Below are 15,034 nucleotides of genomic sequence, written 5' to 3'. Positions count from 1 at the left end.
ACCCAGCATTCTACTCAATTTGAACTTTGGTTTCAATATTCATTTTATCTTAATAATCATAATTCCATAACAAATATATGAAATAATACATTATATAATCTCAAATTTTAACAATCAATTATAAAATTCAACCATATGAACTTACCTGAACCACTCGTAGAATTTGTAGAAATTTAGGAACTATTCTACTACTTTTTCTTTTCCTCGTTTATCTTTGATTTCTTGATCTATAATATAAAATTTTCCATTAATTAGCATTTAATTCAATTCTAATTCACTTCACAATTTATGCCCTTCAATTTTCAAAATTACACTTTTACCCTAAACTTCACAGTTTTTATAATTTATTCCCTAATCAATTAACCCATCAATTGAACTAATTTTTCTCAATCAACACTTTATTCCATCATTCTAAAATATTACACAACTTTGGTATTCAAAATTTCAGCACAAAACCCTAATTCTTAACTTTTTCACAATTAGGTCCTAAAAATCAATTTTTATTAAAATCACTTAACAAAAATCATCACATAACAAAATTAAAGCTTCAAATCCATGTTTGTTCATCATAATATTCCAGAACTTATCCATGGAAACTTTCAAAATCACCCATAGAATCAAAAACTAAAAAATTCAATAGGTGGACCTAATTGTAAAAGTCACAAAAACATAAAAATTTCAAAGAAAAAGTAAGAATTGAACTCTCATGGTGTAAAAATATGAACAATCATCTTAGGAGGCCTGCTATGGCATTTTTAGCTAAAAAAAATGATGAAATCTCTAGATATTTCAATTAAAACCTTTTTAACTAATAAATTTTAAATTATTTCCAATTTTGCCCCCTTGTTCACATTGTTTTATTACCTATTTCATGCCCCAAACCATCCAGCCCATTTAATTTGGGTATAATTTCCTTTTAAATCCTTCTTTATTAGTTATTTAAGCTATTTAATCTCTTTAGCAAGTTTTGCACCTTTTACAATTTATTTCTTTTTAATTGATTAACTATCAAAACGTTAAAATTTCCTAACGAAACTTTAATACTAACTTTAATATTAACTATCAAAACGTTAAAATATTTATGGCTTGATTTATAATTCGAGGTCTCAATACCTCGTTTTTGACCCATTTTACCCAATAAATTCTTTTAATTCATAGAATTCACTAATTCTAAAATACTTCTAATGCCATACTTGACTCGTAAATGTTAATTTATTTAAATTTTAAAACTCACTTTCCAGATTTAGTGATCTCGAATCACTGTTTCCGACACCATTGAAAATTAGGCTGTTACAACTCTCCCCCTTTAAAAAATTTTGTCCTCGAAATTTGTTACTTGAAAACAAGTTTGCATACTGTGATCTCATTGCTTCCTTTATTTCCAAGGTTGCTTCCTCCAAACCATGCCGATGCCATAACACTTTAACTAATGGTACCCGTTTGTTCCATAATTCTTTAACCTCTCGAGCCAAAATTTTTACTGGCTCTTCTGAATACGTCATATCTGGTTGAAACTCAATTTCAGTGTGAGGAATTACATGTGAAGGATTTGATCTGTACTGTTTTAACATAGACACATGAAACACATTATGAATCTTTTCAAGTTTCGGAGGCAAAGCTAATCGATAGGCTACAGGACCAATTCTTTCCACAATTTCATATGGTCCAATAAATCTTGGACTCAGTTTCCCTTTTCTACCAAATCGTAACACCTTCTTCCATGGTGAAACCTATAAGAACACTCGATCACCAACTGCAAACTCTATATCTCTTCTTTTTAAATCTGTATATGATTTCTGACCATCTTAAGAAGTTTTCAAACTATCTCGAATGATTCAAACTTTTTCTTCAATTTCTCGAATCAAGTCGAATCCAACTAACTTAGATTCACTCAATTCAGACCAATATAATGGAGTCTTACATTTTCTACCATAAAGAGCTTCAAATGGTGCCATTTTGATGCTAGACTGATAACTATTATTGTAAGCAAATTTAGCCAAAGGTAAATAAATTTCCCAACTGTTTCCAAACTCGAGTATATAGCATCTCAACATGTCTTCTAAAATCTGAATTACTCGCTCTGATTGTCCGCCTATCTGAGGATGAAAAGCTGCACTGAAATTCAACTTAGTACCCAGGGCTTCTTATGGTTTACTCTAGAACCTCAATGTAAACCTCAGATCTCAATCCGAGATAATGGATGTTGGAACCCTATATAGTCTCACAATCTTAGACATATACAACTCCGATAACTTCTTAATGAAAAGTCTATTCTAACCTAAAATAAAATGTGTTGATTTTGTTAATCTATCAACAATCACCCAGATCGAATCTTTCTTTCTCGGAGTTACAGGTAATCCGAATACAAAATCCATCATAATATGTTCCCATTTGCTGACAAATCAAACATTTTGCAACAAATTCATAGATTTCACGTTTCATTCCAGGCCACCAATTCATTCTTTTCAGATCACAATACATTTTCGTACTATTCGGATGAATAGAATACATCTCACTGTGTGCTTCAGAAAGAATATCATTTTTCAGATCTGAGTTATTCGGAACACAAATTCTATTATGACAATACAACGTACCGCTATCATCAATGTTTTATTCTGAACTTAAATTATCTCGAACCATCTGTTGTTTCAATACCAACTTCGGATCATTATCTTGCAACTCCAGAATTTGTTGAAGAAACACAAGTTTTGTCTTTAACTCTACCAAAATATAACCATATTTATTAAGAGACAAATAAATATTCATTGCCCGAAGTGCAAATAAGGAAGACTTTCGACTAAGTGCGTCAGCTACCACGTTAGCCTTTCCCGAGTGATATTCAATGACTAAATCATAGTCTTTCAATAATTCTAACCACCGTCTCTGCCTTAAATTTAGTTTCTTTTGAGTCATGAAATATTTCAAACTTTTATAATCTATATACATAAAACATTCCTCTCTGTATAAATAATGTCTCCAGATTTTCAAAGCAAACACAATTGCAGCCAACTCAAGATCATGTGTAGGATAATTTCTCTCGTGCGATTTTAACTGCCATGAAGCATAAGCCACTACTTTTCCTGACTGCATCAATACACAACTCAAACCATTCAAAGACGCATCACTATATACAACATATGGCATACTCAATTCTAGTTGAGTTAAAACTAGAGCTTCTGTTAACATTTTATTCAATTGATCAAAGCTCTGTTGACATTCATCAGACCATACAAACTCAACATTCTACTGTAGTAACTGGGTCATTGGTGAAGCAATCATCGAAAAGTTATTGACAAACTGGCGATAATACCCAGCTAAACCCAAGAAACTTCGCATTTCTGTTACACTCTTTGGAACTTTCCAATTCACCACTGTTGATACTTTGCTTGGATCTATACGAATCCCTTCAGCTGACACAATATGGCCCAGAAATCCAACCTCATGAAGCCAGAATTCACATTTGCTAAACTTTGCATACAACTAATTTTCTCTCAAAACTGTAACACAATTATCAAGTGTTGTGCATGCTCAGATTTTGTCTTGGAATAGACTAGTATATCACCAATAAATACAACCACAAATCTATCCAGATAAGGCTAAAAAATTTGATTTATCAGATCCATAAAAGCAGCAGAGCATTAGTTAATCCAAAAGGCATTACCAAAAATTCATAATGACCATACCAAATTCTAAAAGTTGCCTTCTGCACATCACACTCTTTAACTTTCAACTGATAATATCCGGATCTGAGATCTAAATTTAAAAATACTGCAGCACCTTTCAGTTGGTCAAACAAATCATCGATATAGGGCAAAGGATACTTATTATTGATTGTAACCTTGTTCAATTGTCTGTAGTCTATACATAATCTCAATAAGCTATCTTTCTTTTTCACAAACAAGACAGGTGCACCCCAAGGTGATGCACTCGGTCTGATGAACCCTTTGTCCAATAACTCTTGCAACTGTGTCTTCAATTCTTTTAACTCAACCGGTGTCATTCTGTACAGTGTTATTGATATCAAAGTTGTTTCTAGAACCACATCAATCATAAATTCAACTTCACGATCTGGTGGTAAACTCAATAATTCCTCAGGAAATACATCAGTGAACTCGTTAACAACTGGCAACTGTTCTATCTTCAATTCAAAACCCCGAGTATCAAGAATATAAGCTAAAAATGCTTCATTACCTTGCTGAATCAATTTCTGAATTGTAAAGGCTGAGATAATCTTGACAACGTCTTTTGTGTTTGCAAATTCAGTTGAAATTACTTCCCCTATTTGATTTTTCAGATCAATTTTTTTCTCTACCGTTTACTATGGCATTATGTTTGGTTAGCCAATCCATTCCAAGAATAATATCAAATTCTCGAAAGGGTAACAACATCAAATCAGCAGAGAATTCACAGCCTTAGGTTTTCAATGGGCAATTTTGACATATTAAATTTACTAACACACTCTGTTCTAATAGATTAGTGACTTGCACATCATAATCAGTGGATTCAACAGAAAATTTCTTTTCTGACACTAATGCAGTGCAAATTTACAAATGTGTAGACCCAGGGTCAATTAATGCATACACAAAATCATCAAAAAGGTAGAAAGTACCAGCTATGACATTTGGAGCTAAAGCTTCCTCTCTCGCCCGGATGGCATATGTACGTACAGGTGCTCTAGCTTCTGACCGGGTAGTAGAACCTCTTATACCCTAACAAGTAGTTCCCGTAGTACTACTTTGACCCGAGTGTTTGCCTTTTTGAGAAATGGTTTATTGTTTTTCTTTTTGTTCTCCTTCTTCTTTTAACGATTGAGGAGAGTCCCAAATAAAATGATCAGTAGCCCTACATTTATAACATGCCTTTATCTTAACTCTAGATTCATCTAAGTGAAATCTCCCACCATACTTGCATTAGGCCTGAAAACATTCTGTACACTGCTAACACTAGCCGCAGGTTTAATAGTTACCTCAAGCTCTTGCTGAATTACTCTGTTTCCGTTCAATCATTCCAGCATTGTAGTAGATCGACTAAAACCTTCTCTAAAATTTTTGGCCGAAAATGCTAAAAATGACTTGGAAGAACTTCTTTTATAAGATTCTTTACTTCTTCTTTCCCGTTACATCTTTTTCTTATACACTTATTCCTTTTTCTGGGCTCGATCTGATAAAACAACAAATTCCCAAATTTCTGTACTTCATTCTGATCTCATCATTCAGCCCTTCTTCAAATCTAATACACATTTCCTCTTTAGTGGGTACAATATCTCGAGCATATTTACTGAGGTATATAAACTCCCTTTCATACTCAGCTACAAACCGATTCCCCTGACGTAAATCAAGGAATTCCCTCTTCTTCTTATCCAAATACCTTTTTCCCACATATTTCTTTTTAAATTTGCTTTGGAAAAATTCCCAAGAAAGTTTCTCTTCTAGCACTGCAACTTCTATAGTTTCCCACCAATTATACGCTTTTTCTTTTAATAAAGAAACTTCACATCTTAAATAATCATCTAGAGAATATGCCATTTGTTTAAAAGCTCTTACTAAATTTTGTAGCTAGTATTCAGCTTTGATCGGATCATCATCCGACCTTCCACGAAATTCTTCGCCCCCATACTTTCTGAGTTTTTCTATTTGATTTCGCTTACTAGATTCAATTGTCAAAGGAGGTGGAGGAGCAACCGGGGGTACTACTGGTGGTGCAGTAGGGGAAGGAGGTTGCTGAGCCTGACTTCTTTCAAACATCATCTCATTGTACCACTGATTCATAAATCCATAAATCATATTTTTGAGTTCTTGTTCTCGTATTAGAGAAATTGGAACATTACTACTCGTTCCTTGTTCAGATGTCTGCACCCTACTGTTAACTTCTTCCTGTTCAGCACGTTCAGGTCTATCTGACATCTTTACAATCTGTAAGAAAAATAAGAATTAGATCAGATCATATACATCACACTATTACATATTTATAAGGCATGTATTTCTAGACACTTTTCACGTTACTTTCATTTCGAGAATCGACTAAATCGAAGCTCTGATACCAATAAATGTAACACTCCTAACCCATATCCGTCTCCAAATCAGGGTTACGAAACATTACTAAAAATTTTAGAATAATTACAAATAATTTAGATCAATTACTAATCATTTTTTTTTCAAAATCATTCATAATGTTCCTTAAATGGATCATTGAGGTCCAAATTATACATTAGAAACAAATCGGGACTAAACCAAGAACTCGGGAAATTTTTTTATACAAAATTTCAAAATTTTTCTCATGTACAGGGGTCACATGCTCGTGTGGGTAGGCCTTGTACTTCACATGGCCAAGTGACACAAATTACACAGCCGTGTCTCCAACCCGTGTAACTCTCTGACTTGCAAAACATTAAGGTGCAGTTTTCACACGGCCAAGACACACGCCCGTGATCTAGGCCATGTGGCACACACGACTGAGAGACATGCCCGTGTCTCTGTCCATGTGCTCAATCCTAAGCATTCTATTTCTCAAATTTAAGGTGCAGGGAACACAAGGCTGGACTACATGCCCATATACTAAGCTGTGTGTCACACACGATCATGACACACACCCGTGTGTCTGCCCTGTGGACAAAAATAGCCTATTTTAAGGACATTTTTCTCACCCTTTCTAATTCCAACCTACATACAACATTCCTTTATACCAATATAACTCAACCAAGCAACCAAATCAAGTCAAATATCAAGTTTTAAACCTATTGTGTCATCATATTATACATTTGCATAAACTTACCATGTAATTCCATTCATTGACTACTATTAGGTACATGCACATAAACTAACATATATGTATAAGAGCTAATCATGATCTTATTACAAATTTACTTTCATTTCATTCAATCCTATACATGCCAAACCATAAGTTGTTTTATAAAATCTACGAGTGAATTCTGGATAATGTGGCCGGATGTGTTGATCCGATTCTTCAAACTCTTGTTAATCTACAATGAACATTTAACACACAAAAGTAAGCTTATGAAAGCTTAGTAAGTTCATAGGTGATGCGATCATTGAGAGCACCAAAAATATCCTATCCCTATAAAATAATGAAAAATAATAGTATAAGAGAAGTCGGGTCAAATCCTCAGGGACTGGATTTGTACAAGTGCTTGTTCCTTAAAATCCCAGACAGAATCATGCCCAAGAAAACCTATGTGCCTAAAAAAATAAAATAAAAAAACAAAAATAAAAGTTTGGATTGAATTGGAATTACGAAAATTAAAATTTAAATAGTAGAAATAAATGGAGTTGAGGAAAAAAGGTTCTTATAAAGAGATTCCAACCTTCGGTTGCCTCGATCTGCCTTGGGTTCAATCCCCAGCTTTTTGATGGTCCTTCTCAAATAGAATAAGCCACTTATAGTGGAAGAGGACGTCCACGACCACTAGCTCCAAGATTTTAGACTTACAATTTAGAGGAACCTGACTCTAGCCAACAATCGCTTTTGTGCGACCATCTTATGCTAGATCATCACTTCTGAATGGCGAATGCCACGCCATTTTGTCTCTTGGGCTCGCAAACCTTTAACGCAGTAAGCTAACGAATTGACTATGCAACCTTCCCAAAACATACAAAGCGGCCGTCTTTGCACAAGATGAAAATATCACTTTTGAAGGGACATGGACGGAAGCGTCAGTCCCGTAGTGCTAATAAGCGATGAATATTCGTTGAGAAGGCTAAGCGTGGATTCTAAGCCTCATGAACCCTTTTTGGGGAATTTTGACAACCTTTGGCTAGATAGGTTTAGTGGCTCATGATTTTTGTGGAAAAAGAAACAAATGGAATGGAAATGGAATTTTTATTGAATAATATGAAAAGAAATAAAACTAGGCTTTTTGGGAGAGGCAGTGTTTATAGAAAAGATGAGTGAAGTTTGTGTCACTTCATCCCCTATTTATAGTACTAGAAAACTCAGTCTATTCCTAATTAAATTCCAAAAGATAAATACAAATAAATAAAGATAATTAAAGATAAATCTTAAAATTAAATCTAAATAATAATCATTAATAATTATCCTAATATAATTAGAATTAAAATAGAGTCTTGTGATATAAAATCTCTTCTTTTGCATTTTTGCTCCCAAAATCTTCCACATTTTGCATTTTTGGCACCACTTCTCTCCTACTTTGCATGCTGGCCCAATTTAACTTTAAATTCACGGTTTTTGCCCTCAAATGTCCTTTTTCCTTCAATTTAGTCCCTACAAGATAAAAAACCATAAATAGCTCAAATTAGTAGGATCATACTCAAAATAAATATGTAATTAATACATAAAAATATGTTATTCTAGAGTATTATCAATAGGTTTTTAAATAAATCTTACCGAACAAATAATAACAAAACACTAAACAGAGCATTTCATTGATATTCCCTGCCAATCACAGTCTCAAATGATGAATTCACTTGATTGAGCTCAATATTAGAACTGATTGAATTCTATCACTTTAATTCATATAACACTTATCATTTCTTGTCAAATTAGAGAACGTCTTACGGATTTGAGTACATCGTTGATTTAATGCCATAGTCCAACTATGGTCTTACATAAATATTGCCATGGCCCCGCCATGATCTTTCACTCATAATGTTATAACCCAATTATGGTCTTATACATGTACATTTATTGCCATGGTCCAATCATAGTCTTACATTCACTGTGCCATAACTTAGTTATAGACTTTATACTGAAATGCCATAGCCCAGCTATGGTCTTACATTTACACTGTTCCATGGTTATACCATGACTTATCCGTCAATTCATCACTTGTCACTATACGATTGTACTCAATCCAGCGTTCTACTCAATTTGAACTTTGGTTTCAATTTTCATTTTATCACAATAATCATAATTCCATAACAAATATATGAAATAATACATTATATAATCTCAAATTTTAAAAATCAATCATAAAATTCAACCATACGAACTTACCTGAACCACTCGGTAGAATTTGTAAAAATTTAGGAACTATTCTGCTACTGTTTCTTTTCCTCGTTTATCTTCAATTTCTTGATCTATAATATAAAATTTTCTATTAATTAGCATTTAATTCAATTCTAATTCAATTCACAATTTATGCCCTCAAATTTCTAAAATTATACTTTTACCCCAAATTTTACAATTTTTATAATTTAGTCCCTAATCAATTAAACCAGCAATTGAATTAATTTTTCTCAATCAACACTTTATTCCATCACTCTAAACTATTACAAAACCTTTGGTCTTCAAAATTTCATCACAAAACCCTAATTCTTAACTTTTTCACAATTAGGTCCTAAAAATCAATTTTTATTAAAATCACTTAATAAAATCATCACATAACAAAATTAAAGCTTTAAATCTATGTTTATTCATCATAATCTTCTAGAACTTATCCATGGAAACTTTCAAAATCACCCATAGAATCAAAAACTAATAAATTCAATAGGGGGACCTAATTGTAAAAGTCACAAAAACATAAAAATTTTAAAGAAAAAGTAAGAATTGAACTCACATGGTGCAAAAATATGAAAAATCAGCTCAGGAGGCCTGCTATGGCATTTTTAGCTAAAAAAAATGATGAAATCTCTAGATATTTCAATTAAATCCTTTTTAACTAATAAATTTTAGATTATTTCCAATTTTGCCCCCATGTTCACATTGTTTTCTTACTTATTTCATGCCCAAACCATCCAACCCATTTAATTTGGGTATAATTGCCTTTTAAATCCTTCTTTATTAGTTATTTAAGCTATTTAATCTCTTTAGCAAGTTTTGCACCTTTTACAATTTATTTCTTTTTAATTGATTAACTATCAAAATGTTAAAATTTCCTAACGAAACTTTAATACTAACTCCATAACACTCCATAAATATTCCTAAAAATATTTATGGCTTGATTTATAAATTCGAGTTCTCAATACCTCGTATTTGACCTATTTTACCCAATAAATTCTTTTAATTCATAGAATTCACTAATTCTAAAATACTTCTAATGCCATACTTGACTCGTAAATGTTAATTTATTTAAATTTTAAAACTCACTTGTTGAATTTAGTGATCTTGAATCACTGTTTCCGACACCACTAAAAATTAGGCTGTTACACAGATTCTTTTATTATCGTGTCCTATGGTATTTATAGGTGGTGAGTCTCTTGCTCAATTATGTGATGTTACTAAAAGTCTCAGGATAAGGTTTCCTGTCATGTATAACACTAATATTCTCTTTGCCAAGGTAGTACGAGGTTGCTAGACTTCAATGGTCTGTAGACGGTCCCCTCGTAGGCAGGGCAGAACCGAATGACTAAGGACAAATGATCTTCTCACAGGTGATATGGAACATGTGGGTAGATGCTCATTGAGTAACCATCTGGACAGTATAAGGCGAAAGGCCATCATTGGATTTTCTTATTAAGTTATTATGGAAGCTCGAATAAGCTTTATAAATCATAACAAAATGTGAATAATGTTTTTGGAAGAGAGCCTTAACGTTATGTAAAAGGTGAAATCTCTTATTAGGCCTTAGTGGCCTACCCATTGCACATTTGGGCTTTTTGCCCTTGACGAGCTCATGTGACCTAAGTTTGTTCAGCTTACCAAGCTACTTGTTTTTGTTTGGGCTAGGAATGTTCTTGGTTTTGGGTTTGAGCCCTAAGAAATTATATGCTAAAAAAATTAATGCTTATGGTTCGAGTCATAACTAAAAATTAAAATTTGAAAAACATAATATTACAAATGATCAAATTGAAATGCAAAGACTAAATCCACAAATTTTGCATAGTACTATACTAATAGCATAATTTGACCTAACATTTTTAATCGATTCATTTGGGTCAAAATAGTAATTCTAAAATTCAGACCGTCTATAAACTAAAATTGACCAATTAGGGAAAAAAACATATAATTTAAAATTGATCAAATTAAAATATAAGGACTAAATCCACTATTTAAGTATGATATGAAGATGTTGATGTTGCCTTCAACTTAAATTTCTCTTCCTCTTTGTCTTGTCCAAGTAGGGATGGCAAAACCTGAACTGCCAAATAGATTTTGAATCGCTCTACTCCAAGTAGAGTGGATTTTTTTTGAAAAGTGGATGTAAGGCGGGTGGGTGGATTTTTTCTTTTGGATAGTGAGTATGGAGTGGTTAGGGCAATTGCTTGCCTCACCTCACTCCACTATACGAAATTATCATTTTATCTTTTATATATATATAAAAATTAAAAGTGTAAGACTCCTAACCATATCCGTCATCGGAATAGGGTTACAAAGCATTACCGGAGTTTACGTTTTGAAACTATCAAAATTTAAAACATTTAACTGACAACATCAATCAATGCAAAATCAATCAATGACATACATATTGTCCCTTTTACATGCCCTCAATGCCATAAAAACATATTAGAAACAAGTCGGGACTAAATCGGTAACATATTGAATTTTTCAGAAAAAGATGGAAGTTTTCAAATTTCAGGGGCCACACGGTCGTGTAGCCAGGCCGTGTGGACATTCAAAGTAGGGACACACAGCCGTGTCCTCACCCGTGTAACTCTCTGGCTTGGGTCATGTGACAGCCCTAAATTGACCCTAGTCGGAAAGCGGTTTCGGGACCGCTAAACCGAGTCACCAAAGTATTTGAATATGATATTTATTGTCTAAAATATGTGAATATGAATGTGTGTAAGTTTTAAGCTTCGATTTAGTCGATTGCATGTGAATTTAGTTAATAGGACTTATGTGTGACACTTTTGAAATGTGATAGGTTAATCTATAAGGACCTATTAATGCATGTTGTATAAATGATGGGTTTGCATGTCAAATTACCCAAGTTTTAGATAGTGGCCGGCCATGGTATGGGTCATTGATGATAATATGTATTTTTCTATTAGCATTACTAGTTTACAAAATAAAATAATGTATTAAGAATAATAAAACATGTGGTGAATGGGGGGAGAAACAAAAGTTGTTTCATCTTTGCTCCTCATTGCCGTAACTAGAAGAGAAAGAGCTTGGAGAAATTCGGCTATGGTGGTTCACTAGATTAAGGTATGTTCAATGTTGCTTTGGAAGTTCATACATCCTTTGGATGATTAGTCTAAATTCTAACTATTTTCATGCCGATTTGGGGTTGTATGGACAGTCCCATTTGTTGCATTATGCTGTCCAGTTTAGGGACCAATTAATTGAGTTATTACAGGATTAAAAAGAATGGATTTTTGTTGTGATGAGCTAATAAATTTTAGTACTATTAAGTGTGTTCTTGCGGGATATAATTTTTGCTACCTTATGCTGTCCAAAATAGGACATATTGAATGTGCTTGTGAGTGAGTTTTTCAAAGGATACTTTGTAAATTCTTATGTTTAAATTCCAATGTTTGCATGAAGGTAAGTTATGGTTATAGGGGTTGATAAATTGAGTTTAATAGCTAAAATATTATGTTATTCTTACTAAGTTTCAGTTGTTAGTAGTGACGTAACAATTTGACAATTAAATGCGTAAATGACTGCTGGAAACTGCAGCTTGAAAACAAATTGTTCCAGCATGTAAATGCTGATTTGAATGTGTTGTAATATGTGGAGGAATCGGTCTGCTGCATGTTTGAAATAAAAAGAAAACAATAGTTGTTAAATATTAGTTTTTGTTGCTAATCGAATGGGTTTAATTCATTGTTCAAGGGGCTATAGATTGGTGTTAATTAAGCTATTCGGACATGGTCTATGAGTGTTTGCAAATCCGGTTTAAGTGCATAGGTGCTAAATACCTTGTATTGGAAATTTTGATGTATAAGTAGAAATTAATTAAGATGATATTGGGTAAATTCTTAGCTTAGTTGTGTTAAGTATTCGGCAATATTCATAATAATGAATGTGAGAGTGTATATAAATACGTGGTTGTGCATAACTTAAGTAATCGACTACAATATATATACTTATATGTATGTTAGTGCCTTATGTATACACCTTGTGTCATTGAGACATTCGAAAATAAATATGTATTAAAGTTATACTCGTAGTAGTTTAATGTGACTTACCAAGAACACAAATTTGAAAGCGAAATGGTGATAGACTTAAGTAGTAAATTGATTCAAATGAATTGGTTCTAAAATGTATATGAATGCCGTATGATTGTGTTTGATTGGGAAGTAAATTGTTTGATTTAGCTCAAGAGCTTAGAGGATCAAAGTTGGATAAGGGAAAGGAAAAAGGGATCGAATAGTCGTTGAAATCGTTCGACAACATCCGAGGTAAGTTCTTAAGTATTTGAGTTTGATTCCTTTGTAAGTTTTAAGTTTTTAAATGGGATGAATATGAATTAAGTATATACGTTAAGGTCAATGACTTTTCTAAATGACGGCATATATGATATTATGTTTTAAATATGTGAATGAGAACTTTACAGAGTAAATTGTATAAATCAGCTAGGGACAGCAGCAGTAGCGTGTTTTGGAAAAATTACCATAAATTGTGGGAGTTGAGTTAAAGGCTGAATAAATTATGTAATTAAATCTTGATGCGTCTAGTTTCATATACAAGAAATCGTGTAAGTAAAGGGGTTGCCGATTATGAGATTTTCAAAGTTGTGTGAGACAGAGTCAGAATGGCTCCGAAATCCCCTGTTCACTATTCGGAAAATCATTATAAATCGTACAAAAATGATTATAAGATAAAATTTTATGCTTAGACTCCTTAATGAGTCTAGTTTCAAACAAAATAAACGAGAACATATTTTGAATTCTGTACAATGAGAAATTAAATTCTTAGTGAAGAGAAGTCAGAGTAGTCAAGCAGTGAAATAGGGGAAACTTTGAGAAAAATCTGGTATTGATTGGCCAAACCAAAAATTCTGAAAATTTTTTGGATAGAGGATATACGAGTCTATTTTCATGGAAAATTAACGGCACATAATTTGGAATTTCGTAACCCCAGTTACAAATAATTTAACGACTGTTGCTCAGGAAAACAACTTGTAGAGAATTTGTGGTTATGTTGTAAAAATGGATAAAACTTGTTTTAGTTACTCATAAGCTATTGATTAAACCCATACGTGAATTCTAAATTGTGATATTATAAAATGATATATGAGTGTTAGATGGATCTTTGATATTAAAATTTGTGAAATTGTAAGTTTATAAGTATTCGAATATGAAATGATAGTATGGCTTGAAATTGAATTATTCATTGGAAAATGATAGATGTAGATTCAGCCAAGGCAAATGTGATGAATGTGAACATGCATATTTGTGATAAGGCCGAATGGCCAATGTGATGAACGTGGAAGTGTATATATGTGGTAAAGCCGAATGGCTAATGCGAAATGTGTATGAGATGGATATGTGGTAAAGCCAAATGGCTAATGTGAGATATGTATGAGGTGTGTATATATATATTGTGGCCAAATGACAAACGGCGGAAGGTGTGTTTTATTAGATATTTGATGAGGTAAATGAATTACACATATGGTAGTCGATGTGAATGTTGTAACATGTGAATAAATATGTATGAAACTCTATGATGTAAACCCGGGATTAAAGACCAGATGACCATATGTGGTGACTATGTCTGGGTTAAGACCCGCTGACTTCGTGTGGAGATTTCATCTGAGCTAAAGGTCTCGCCGATAATCCGAGTAGAGTTTAAAGCTATAAGACTTCGCAATAAGAATTGCTTATAAATATATTCAATGCGAAAGGTTAAACAGGTATGTACTCCAAGTTTATATGTGAGCTTGATTTAAACTAAATCATAAGGCAGTTATGTGATGCATACGTGAGCAATCTATGAGACTATTCTTATGATTATGTGACATTGGATCAGTGTGAGAGGTTATGTGAAATTACACAATATATCTATGTCACATGAGCTCACTTTTATGTGAAAGTTTATCTGCCTATTGTATATGATGAGATGTGCATATTCGGTAAAGGGATAGTATGCCCGAAGGAAGAGTGAAATAAAAATACGAACAACTATGTTATAATTTGATTATTATCTGTTGACACTGCTTAAAACTTACTAA

This window comes from Gossypium hirsutum, chromosome A11 (assembly GCF_007990345.1).
Source record: "Gossypium hirsutum isolate 1008001.06 chromosome A11, Gossypium_hirsutum_v2.1, whole genome shotgun sequence".
NCBI classification, from domain to species: domain Eukaryota; kingdom Viridiplantae; phylum Streptophyta; class Magnoliopsida; order Malvales; family Malvaceae; genus Gossypium; species Gossypium hirsutum.
The sequence above is the reverse complement of the archived record's forward strand: the minus strand, read 5'-3'. Positions refer to the sequence as shown.